Below are 10,426 nucleotides of genomic sequence, written 5' to 3' on the forward strand. Positions count from 1 at the left end.
ACAGACAGACAGACAGACAGACAGACAGACAGACAGACAGACAGACAGACAGACAGACAGACAGACAGACAGACAGACAGACAGACAGACAGACAGACAGACAGACAGACAGACAGACAGACAGACAGACAGACAGACAGACAGACAGACAGACAGACAGACAGACAGACAGACAGACAGACAGACAGACAGACGACAGACAGACAGACAGACAGACAGACAGACAGACAGACAGACAGACAGACAGACAGACAGACAGACAGACAGACAGACAGACAGACAGACAGACAGACAGACAGACAGACAGACAGACAGACAGACAGACAGACAGACAGACAGACAGACAGACAGACAGACAGACAGACAGACAGACAGACAGACAGACAGACAGACAGACAGACAGACAGACAGACAGACAGACAGACAGACAGACAGACAGACCGACAGACAGACAGACAGACAGACAGACAGACAGACAGACAGACAGACAGACAGACAGACAATATTTAACTCTTTTGGCTGTTCAGTGTGGGCTGATTGGTCCCAGATGTGTTTGTTTTGGGGAAACCTTTCCTCGGTCTCCCTCACACAGCTGAAGGTAAATAATGAATTGAGGACATTGTATAGGGCAGTGGTTAGGTCATTTAGTATGACAGTACCATCCTTTACACCCCCTCACGTGTGACCCGGTGGTTCCCCTTCATATTAACACCCAGCTGGAGAAGGCAGGCCTGGGAGAGCAAGCCCAGAACAGGGACTCAGGCTGGGCCTCGCTGCCCCTCTCCTCCCCTTTCTGGTCCTCAGCTGGTGGGAGGTTAATATCCACTCTGTTACAGTACTTTAGGACAGTAGTGTGTGTCTCAGGTCAGTGTGTGTGTCTCAGGTCAGTGTGTGTTGTGTGTGTCTCAGGTCAGTGTGTGTGTGTGTGTGTGTCTCAGGTCAGTGTGTGTGTGTGTGTCTCAGGTCAGTGTGTGTGGTGTGTCTCAGGTCAGTGTTGTGTGTGTGTCTCAGGTCAGTGTGTGTGTGGTGTTCTCAGGTCAGTGTGTGTGTGTGTGTCTCAGGTCAGTGTGTGTGTGTGTGTGTGTCTCAGGTCAGTGTGTGTGTGTGTGTGTCTCAGGTCAGTGTGTGTGGTGTGTGTCTCAGGTCAGTGTGTGTGTGTCTCAGTCAGTGTGTGTCTCAGGGTCAGTGGTGTGTGTGTCTCAGGTCAGTGTGTGTGTGTGTGTCTCAGGTCAGTGTGTGTGTGTGTGTCTCAGGTTCAGTGTGTGTGTGTGTGTTTCTCAGGTCAGTGTTGTGGTGTGGTGTGTGGTTCTCAGGTCAGTGTGTGTGTGTGTGTGGTGTGTCTTCAGGTCAGTGTGGTGTGTGGTGTGTGTGTGTGTGTGTCTCAGGTCAGTGTGTGTTGTGTCTCAGGTCAGTGTGTGTGTGTGTGGTGTGTCTCAGGTCAGTGTGTGTGTTGTGTCTCAGGTCAGTGTGTGTGTGTGTGTGTGTGTTGTGTCTCAGGTCAGTGTGTGTGTGTGTGTCTCAGGTCAGTGTGTGTGTGTGTGTGTGTGTTGTGTGTCTCAGGTCAGTGTGTTGTGTGTCTGCAGGTCAGTGTGTGTGTGTGTGTGTGTGTCTCAGGTCAGTGTGTGTGTGTGTGTGTGTGTGTGTGTCTCAGGTCAGTGTGTGTTGTGTGTGTGTGTGTCTCAGGTCAGTGTGTGTGTGTGTGTGTTGTGTGTCCTCAGGTCAGTGTTGTGGTTTGTGTGTGTGTGTGTGTCTCAGGTCAGTGTGTGTGTGTGTGTCTCAGGTCAGTGTGTGTGTGTGTGTACTCAGGTCAGTGTGTGTGTGTTGTGTGTCTCAGGTCAGTGTGTGTGTGTGTGTCTGTCTCAGGTCAGTGTGTGTGTGTGTGTGTCTCAGGTCAGTGTGTGTGTGTGTGTGTGTGTGTGTCCTCAGGTCAGTGTGTGTGTGTGTGTGTGTCTCAGGTGTGTGTGTGTGTGTGTGTGTGTGTGTCTCAGGTCTGTGTGTGTGTCTCAGGTCAGTGTGTGTGTGTGTGTGTGTGTCTGGTCAGTGTGTGTGTGTGTGTCTCAGGTCAGTGTGTGTGTGTGTGTGTCTCAGGTCAGTGTGTGTGTGTGTGTGTCTCAGGTCAGTGTGTGTGTGTGTCTCAGGTCAGTGTGTGTGTTGTGTCTCAGGTCAGTGTGTGTGTGTGTCTCAGGTCAGTGTGTGTGTGTGTGTGTCTCAGGTCAGTGTGTGTGTGTGTGTCTCAGGTCAGTGTTGTGTGTGTGTGTGTGTCTCAGGTCAGTGTGTGTGTGTGTGTGTGTGTGTGTCTCAGGTCAGTGTGTGTGTGTCTCAGGTCAGTGTGTGTGTGTGTGTGTGTGTCTCAGGTCAGTGTGTGTGTGTGTGTGTGTGTGTCTCAGGTCAGTGTGTGTGTGTGTGTGTCTCAGGTCTGTGTGTGTGTCTCAGGTCAGTGTGTGTGTGTGTGTGTGTGTCTCAGGTCAGTGTGTGTGTGTGTGTCTCAGGTCAGTGTGTGTGTGTGTGTGTGTGTCTCAGGTCAGTTTGTGTGTGTGTCTCAGGTCAGTGTGTGTGTCTCAGGTCAGTTTGTGTGTGTGTGTCTCAGGTCAGTGTGTGTGTGTGTGTCTCAGGTCAGTGTGTGTGTGTGTGTCTCAGGTCAGTGTGTGTGTGTGTCTCAGGTCAGTGTGTGTGTGTGTCAGGTCAGTGTGTGTGTGTGTGTGTGTGTGTGTGTCTCAGGTCAGTGTGTGTGTGTGTCAGGTCAGTGTGTGTGTGTGTGTGTGTGTCTCAGGTCAGTGTGTGTCAGGTCAGTGTGTGTGTGTGTGTGTGTGTGTTCAGGTCAGTGTGTGTGTGTCTCAGGTCAGTGTGTTGTGTGTGTCTCGGTCAGGGTGTGTGTGTGTGTGTCAGGTCAGTTTGTGTGTGTGGTGTGTCTCAGGTCAGTGTGTGTGTCTCAGGTCAGTTTGTGTGTGTGTGTGTCTCAGGTCTGTTTGTGTGTGTGTGTGTGTCTCAGGTCAGTTTGTGTGTGTGTGTCTCAGGTTCAGTTTGTGTGCTGTGTGGTCTCAGGTCAGTGGTGTGTGTGTGTGTGTCTCAGGTCAGTTGTGTGTGTGTGTTCAGGTCGTTTGTGTGTGTGTGTCTCAGGTCAGTTTGTGTGGTGTTGTGGTCTCAGGTCAGTTTGTGTGTGTGTGTCTCAGGTCAGTTTGTGTGTGTGTGTGTCTCCGGTCAGTGTTGTGTGTCAGGTCAGTGTGTGTGTGTGTCTCAGGTCAGTGTGTGTGTGTGTCTCAGGTCAGTGTGTGTGTGTGTCTCAGGTCAGTGTGTGTGTGTGTCTCAGGTCAGTGTGTGTGTGTGTCTCAGGTCAGTGTGTGTGTGTGTCTCAGGTCAGTGTGGTGTGTGTCTCAGGTCAGTGTGTGTGTGTGTCTCAGGTCAGTGTTGTGTGTGTGTCTCAGGTCAGTGTGTGTTCCAGGTCAGTGTGTGTGTCTCAGGTCAGTGTGTGTGTGTGTGTCTCAGGTCAGTGTGTGTGTCTCAGGTCAGTGTGTGTGTGTGTCTCAGGTCAGTGTGTGTCTCAGGTCAGTGTGTGTGTGTGTCTCAGGTCAGTGTGTGTCTCAGGTCAGTGTGTGTGTGTTTGTCTCAGGTCAGTGTGTGTGTGTGTGTGTGTGTCTCAGGTCAGTGTGTGTGTGTGGTGTGTGTCTCAGGTCAGTGTGTGTGTGTGTGTGTGTCTCAGGTCAGTGTGTGTGTGTGTGTGTGTCTCAGGTCAGTGTGTGTGTGTGTGTGTCTCAGGTCAGTGTGTGTGTGTCTCAGGTCAGTGTGTGTGTGTCTCAGGTCAGTGTGTGTGTGTGTGTGTCTCAGGTCAGTGTGTGTGTGTCTCAGGTCAGTGTGTGTGTGTGTCTCAGGTCAGTGTGGGGGATTATTCCCTCCTGTGCTCTACATCTGTCCTGGAGATGGTTGATAGTTGGCCCCAACATGAGCCCTGTGTTCCCCACGTAGAGGGGAGGACCGGTACAGAGGGGCATGACGGCACATCGCTGAGTTAGATGGGCAATGTAGCGTGGCAGGTATTTGGTCTACACCAACTCCTCCATGACATAGTCTGGCATGTTGTTGACAGACAGAGAGACAGAGTTGGTGATTTGAATCAGCTGTGTTGTACTAGGGGGGGGGAAACCAGAACGTGCTCCTCTTGGGGTCCTGTGGGCGGAGTTTGGGGAAACCCTGGACTGATACTTCCTGTGTCTTAGGGGCCGTGATGTCCGGCTGACTGTCTGGACCATCTGATCCTCAGACATTATTTACTACAAACACGGAGAGTCCATGAATGTTAACCTGGTCCCAGATCTGTTAATTCTCTAGTCTGCTCCCATGTCCGTCTGTGGCAAACCAAACATGACAATGAGTGAAGTAGTTGTCTTTGCACACGGGCTCATGTCGGCCTATAACGTGACCCAGCAACCATAGAGGCTAAATCAGAAGTAGCTGAAATCTTCACTGATCCTCCCTCTCTCCTCTCTCTGCCTCCAGTTCCACTCTCATCAGTTGTTCCACGTCCTGGTGGTGGCAGGAGCGTTCGTCCATTTCCACGGCGTGTCCAACCTGCAGGCCTTCCGCTACGCTGCCGGGGCGGGCTGTGAAGAGGACAATGCCCTGTGAAGATCCTGCACGTCGTCACGTCAACACACCACCAGGGGGAGACACACTCATATATATACACACACACACACACACACACACACACACACAACAGACACGGGAGACTGATGGAGGCTCCTACACACACTGACTCCCCAGTAGCCCCGTCTCTCTCTGTACATGTCTACAGAAACCCCTTAGAGGACACGGGAAAAAAAGACAAGGTTTTCTTTTCAGTTGGAAAGTCTCGTTTGTTTTTCTTCTCCATCTCCATCTTGTTTTCAATAACTGCATCTAGGGTTTTGGACATTTGAGACTGGTCCCCCGGCCCCCCCCCTCAACAAAAAAAAAGTTGTGTGAATTTTGAGTAATCTGTTGAAGTGGTTGTTCTGATTATCATCATTCTAAACGTTGTGCTCACCGTACAAAGCAACAAAAAATTACAATGTGGGGGCTTCTTAATGCTCTAGTGGTGGGGGCTTCTTAATGCTCTAGTGGTGGGGGTTTCTTAATGCTCTAGTGGTGGGGGTTTCTTAATGCTCTAGTGGTGGGGGTTTCTTAATGCTCTAGTGGTGGGGGTTTCTTAATGCGCTAGTGGTGGGGGCTTCTTAATGCTCTAGTGGTGGGGGTTTCTTAATGCTCTAGTGGTGGGGGTTTCTTAATGCTCTAGTGGTGGGGGTTTCTTAATGCTCTAGTGGTGGGGGCTTAATGCTCTAGTGGTGGGGGTTTCTTAATGCTCTAGTGGTGGGGGTTTCTTAATGCTCTAGTGGTGGGGGTTTCTTAATGCTCTAGTGGTGGGGAGAAAAGCTTTACCGAAAGAAAGAAAATTGAATCATGTGTGAAGTATTTTTTTTCTTCCATGAAAAGGGTGGGTGTGGCGGGGGGGGGGGGGGGGGGGGGGGGGGGGGGGGGGCAGGCTAGCCGCTTTTCAACTTTTTTCATGTAAATAAGATTTCTAAATTCGGGTTATATAGATTTGTATTAAATATATAGAATAATAAATAAATAAAAACAGGAAATAAATACAAAAAAAATGTTAAGATATTGAATTTCAAAAAAATCGACAAAGATGATGAGGCAACAACCAAGAAAACACCATTTGTGTATAAACCAATCATTTGGCCAGAGGGGGGAAGTGAAGTGGGGAATATAGGAGAACCACACACTGTTGAAGGGAGCTATGGCACAAAGAGTTGAGACATGTGAAGCGGAGAGGGAGAGACGACTTCACAACGAGGGAGGAGGCTCCGCCTTCTCCCCGGCTCAGCAAGGTTAAGCCCTGGGTGGAGATGTGACCTGTGACTGGCTGACGTTGATCCCCAGTTGACAAATCAGGTGCTGAATTCTGTTCTTTTCAACAGTAGTGCACTACATGAGGAATAGGGTGCTGTTATGTCTTGACGTGTAGCTAGTAGCTACTTCATCTCATTAGACTGTGAACACGACCCTTCCTTCCCTAACATTAGAAACCAACGTTGGTGCTCGTCCAAAATGGCACACTATTCCCTTTTTATATAGTGCACTACTTTTGACCAGAGCCCAACGTAAAGTCAATAGTAGTACAACGATATAAGGGAACAGGGTTCCATTCCTGATGCATTTCAGTTCCTCGACCCCCTCAGTGAAAGCGTCATCAGTGAAAGGTTGTCCGTTTCTATCTCCTTACCAAGTTGAGCCTCTCTTTCTGCTCTGGTATATAGTGACTTTGTACTACGTTTTGTGTGAAGTGTGTGATTCATTGACTTTAAGATTACAGCCCAAAGGGCACACTATTCCCTATTTAGTGCACTACTTTTGACCCGGTAGTGACCTATATAGGGAATAGTGTGCCATTTGGGACCCGGAAATAAAAACAGAAGATCAATATTTCAGAACAAAATATGCATCTCTAAAACGTGTTTATTTTATTTTGCATGCTATTATTTGGTCCATTATCATCACAGGCTTTAAGTTGGGGGTTTTCTTGATCCAATACCGTTGTGATTGTGTATGTTTTTTGGGGGGAGGTTTTCTATTCTCTTTTAAAGGGTGTGTATGTGATTTGAAAAGATTGAAACATGTAATAGCAGATTCCCTCAGAGCGGTTTCACAACACTCTGGGGGTCTGTTTAGAGCTTCGTGTATTAGGGCTTGATTCAATCCATTGCTGAAGTTCAGCGTTAAAACACGATTTGACATTTTAAAAGCAATCGTTTCGCTGAGACTGCATTCGTGGTAAACGCTGCGTAAGTCGGCTCAATGGGAGGAGCTTCGGCGGTACGGATTGAATTGAGTCCTTTTAGTTATTCATATGTATCAGATCTACTTTCTAGATGTGTATCTACGCCACGGTGCACAGCTGTGCTGAGGCTGAGAGCCTTCTCTCTCCACTTCAGATTCATCCGCCACACACCTGCTCAGTCGTACTGCTTCTGTACCTGTCGCTCCAGTTGAAACACTAACAGACATGTATTCATTATGACGATATACAGGCGGTGCATCTGAGACCTTGATCTCAGTTCCACTGGATAACAGGGGTCCCACCTAGCTTGGTTGCCAGGTCCACTATGTGCTTTAGTAAAATAATGCCATGATGTTGATAGTCTGAAGTTTTGCTTAAGCCTGTACAGATCTGGCAACTAGTCGAGACCAGACAGTGGAGTCGGACCCTTAAACCCTCCATATAACTCTGTTGTAGAGGAGTGTGTTTGATCATCGGAGTTAAACTTAATCAGGGAGGCAGTTTCCACTCTTGACTCTTTTAGGAGGAAGGAGTTCTTCTCCCTTTCTGTCCTTCTCTTGGGTTTGGGTCCTTGATAGCCTGGTGCCGGATGTGTTTGTGCTGTCTTGCCCAACTCATTGTCAGACTGTGACCGTCAGAGTTGGCTCGACGGCACAAAAGAGATCTGAGACCAGGCTAGGAGGTCCTTAATGAATGCTCTGTGTTGAGACGATATAGATGTCTTCTCAATCTTCAGACCCAGAATTACAAGGCCTTTGGTCTCAACAGAAAAAAAACATCAAAGGAAAACAGATTTTATTTTTTATTAATTTATTTCTTTTTGTTTCTTTGGGGAAGTGCATATTGTTTGTTGAAGCACACGTCCAGTGGTGACCGTGGGATTTGCAATAGGTCTTTATATCTGCTGTAATCGTTCTAATAAAAAGGATTCTGGGAAAGTTTGTATTTATTTGGCTCTAATACTTCATGTTGATTCGAGGTGCGTTTCAAAATGTCATTCATTGTGGGATTTTATCAGACATAACTCTTTTATTGTGCAGTTTTCTGTAATGGCATGAGTTTTCCTGCCCAGTTTGTAGTCCTACATGATTTTTCATTAGACTGTTGCCATCTAGTGGTGAAAGGAGGTAGAAAAATGTGTGTACATTCTGAGGCCTGCATCTAATACTGTTGGTCTTTCCACAATACCTCTCGATCTCCTGGCAGCCGCCTCAACAGCACTGGAAAAGGTCAACACTCCATCCCATTTGACAAAAAGCCTGTACATTACTGTTCCATGGCATGCAAGTCTAGTAGAAGGTTAGGAGGGAGGGTTCAGTAGGGAACTAGCTGAGCTCTCTGCTACTGAGTTCAAGCGCTGGGTGGTAAGCTTCCTGCCCACTGACTGCAGTCAGGGTCCTTAACACCCAGGGCTTGAACTCGGTACCCTGCAGTGAGTGGGCAGGATCCCCACCACCCAGGGCTTGAACTCAGTGCCCTGCAGTCAGGAGGTCCTGAGCGATCTGGAGAAGGTTTTTATCAAGGATGATGCTCTGTACATCTTTCCCTCGATCCAGACTAGTCTCCCAGTCCCTGCCGATGACAAACATCCCCACAGCATGATGTTGCCACCATCATGTTCAATCTTGGTTTCATCAGACCAGAGAATCTTGTTTCTTATGATCTGAGAGTCTTTAGGTGCCTTTTGGCAAACTCCAAGCAGGCTGTCGTGCCTTTTACAAAGGAGTGGCTTCCGTCTGCCCACTTCACCATAAAAGCCTGATTAGTGGAGTGCTGCAGATATGGTTCTCTTTCTGGAAGGTTCTACCATCTCCACAGATGAACTCAGGAGCGATTTAAACAGGATGCACCCGAGTTCAATTTCGAGTCTCATACCAAAGAGTCTGAATACTTATGTAAATAATAAATAAAAAATATATATAATAATTTAGCTAAAACATTTTTCATCCATTTTCGAATAAGGCTGTATGTAACGTAACAAAATGTCGAAAAAGTCAAGGAGTCTGAATACGTTCCCGAATGCACCGTAACTGCCTTAATGTTGCTGGACCCCAGGAAGAGTAATCAATTGAATTAACACAGGTGGACTCCAATCAAGCTGTAGAAACATCTCAAGGATGATTAATGGAAACATGATGCACCTGAATTTAATTTCGAGTCTCATAGTAATGAGTCTGAATACTTTTGTAAATAATTTTTACATGTTTATTTTTTATAATAAATTAGCTAAAACATTTTTCATAAAATTAGAATATTAGAATAAAGCTGTAAAGCTGTAAAGTAACAAAATGTGGAGAAGGTCAAGCAGTCTGAATACGTTCCCGAATGCACCGCAACTGCCTTAATGTTGCTGGACCCCAGGAAGAGTAGCTGCTGCCTCGGCAGAAATTAACGGGGATCTTAAATAGAAAAACAAGTACCAGTCATTTGCCAGGGTTAGAGCTTCCATGTCTGTTCTATTCATTCTTATTTCCATGGTCAGGCCATTGGGTATTACATGTAAACAAGATAAGCTAAATAAACCAAATGATTATTGAATAAGTAACTGGTTAATAAACGAGATCAGGAATTCCGAAATATTTAAAAATAATAACATACAAAAAGAATAGAGGCCAAAGCACATCATCAGTTTATTTACCCCACCAACACTGCAGAAGGACGATCCACTATTAGACTATATTTCTCTATATCAACATGTGTAAAACCAACACTTGAACACTGAGCCCAACCTCCAGTATGTTACGATAATATTTATGTTCATTTCAAAGTAGACCAATCCGAAAGTGCGCGTAAAAGTGGCGTCAGGTCTCCATGTCGGATTTCCCCAGTCCGCGCCTTCGTGTCAGTTGAACTGCGCTCCTGTCTTCACCCCACTGTCAGCTACAAGACAAACATGACATATAAAACGTGTGGTGGCCACAGAATAGATATATATAGTCGAGGGAGATGAACACAGGAAAGAGTAAAACCCGTATGCAGAAGATTAGTTTATATAAAACGGCAGAACAGCCTGTCCTACAGTATTGGGACAAATATACCTCGTCCAAAGTCTTGGATAGTTTGACTCACTAAAGTGGTTCGTTGTCGAACTTTACTATGTGGGAGCGAATCTACTTTTACGCATCATTGATTGATTGATGCGTTTTCGTAATTGTTCGTCTCGTCCATTAATTATGTCAGTACACTTAAGCTGATTTATTAGAAATTGCTTCATTAATTCAGTCATTCATTGATGGTTTGATTGTCTGATTGATTAATACACTTCGTTGACATATTAAACTACGGGGGCAGCCATGACAGGAAGGTTGATGCTTGGTATTGTTGCGTCACAATACAAAATGCCTCTGATGACGTAATGATCAAACACCAAGCTGCCACTGGTGAAATGACGGATCATTAGCTGATTGAACTGCAAGGTGAACGGTAAGTACACCTGTCTGTCTGTTTATCAGATAAATGAGGGGATAGTTTTATTGACCACTAGTTATATCTAGGCTATTAGAAATGAATTGAACAAACTTGTTACATTTTAATGAATATATCTTGTCCCAAATAATTATTTAAACTCAGAACTGAATGTGATGGAATTAGATGAGACAGTAAAAC

At 46.3% G+C, this 10,426-nt stretch overlaps 1 pseudogene; it reads left to right on the top strand.

Annotated features, from left to right (window-relative positions):
- LOC109883248 (adiponectin receptor protein 2-like) overlaps window positions 1-4,843 on the top strand; it is a 61,777-nt pseudogene extending 56,934 nt beyond the window's left edge.
- The last annotated feature ends 5,583 nt before the right edge of the window (window positions 4,844-10,426 follow it).

This window comes from Oncorhynchus kisutch, unplaced genomic scaffold (genome assembly GCF_002021735.2).
Source record: "Oncorhynchus kisutch isolate 150728-3 unplaced genomic scaffold, Okis_V2 Okis09a-Okis19a_hom, whole genome shotgun sequence".
NCBI lineage: Eukaryota > Metazoa > Chordata > Actinopteri > Salmoniformes > Salmonidae > Oncorhynchus > Oncorhynchus kisutch.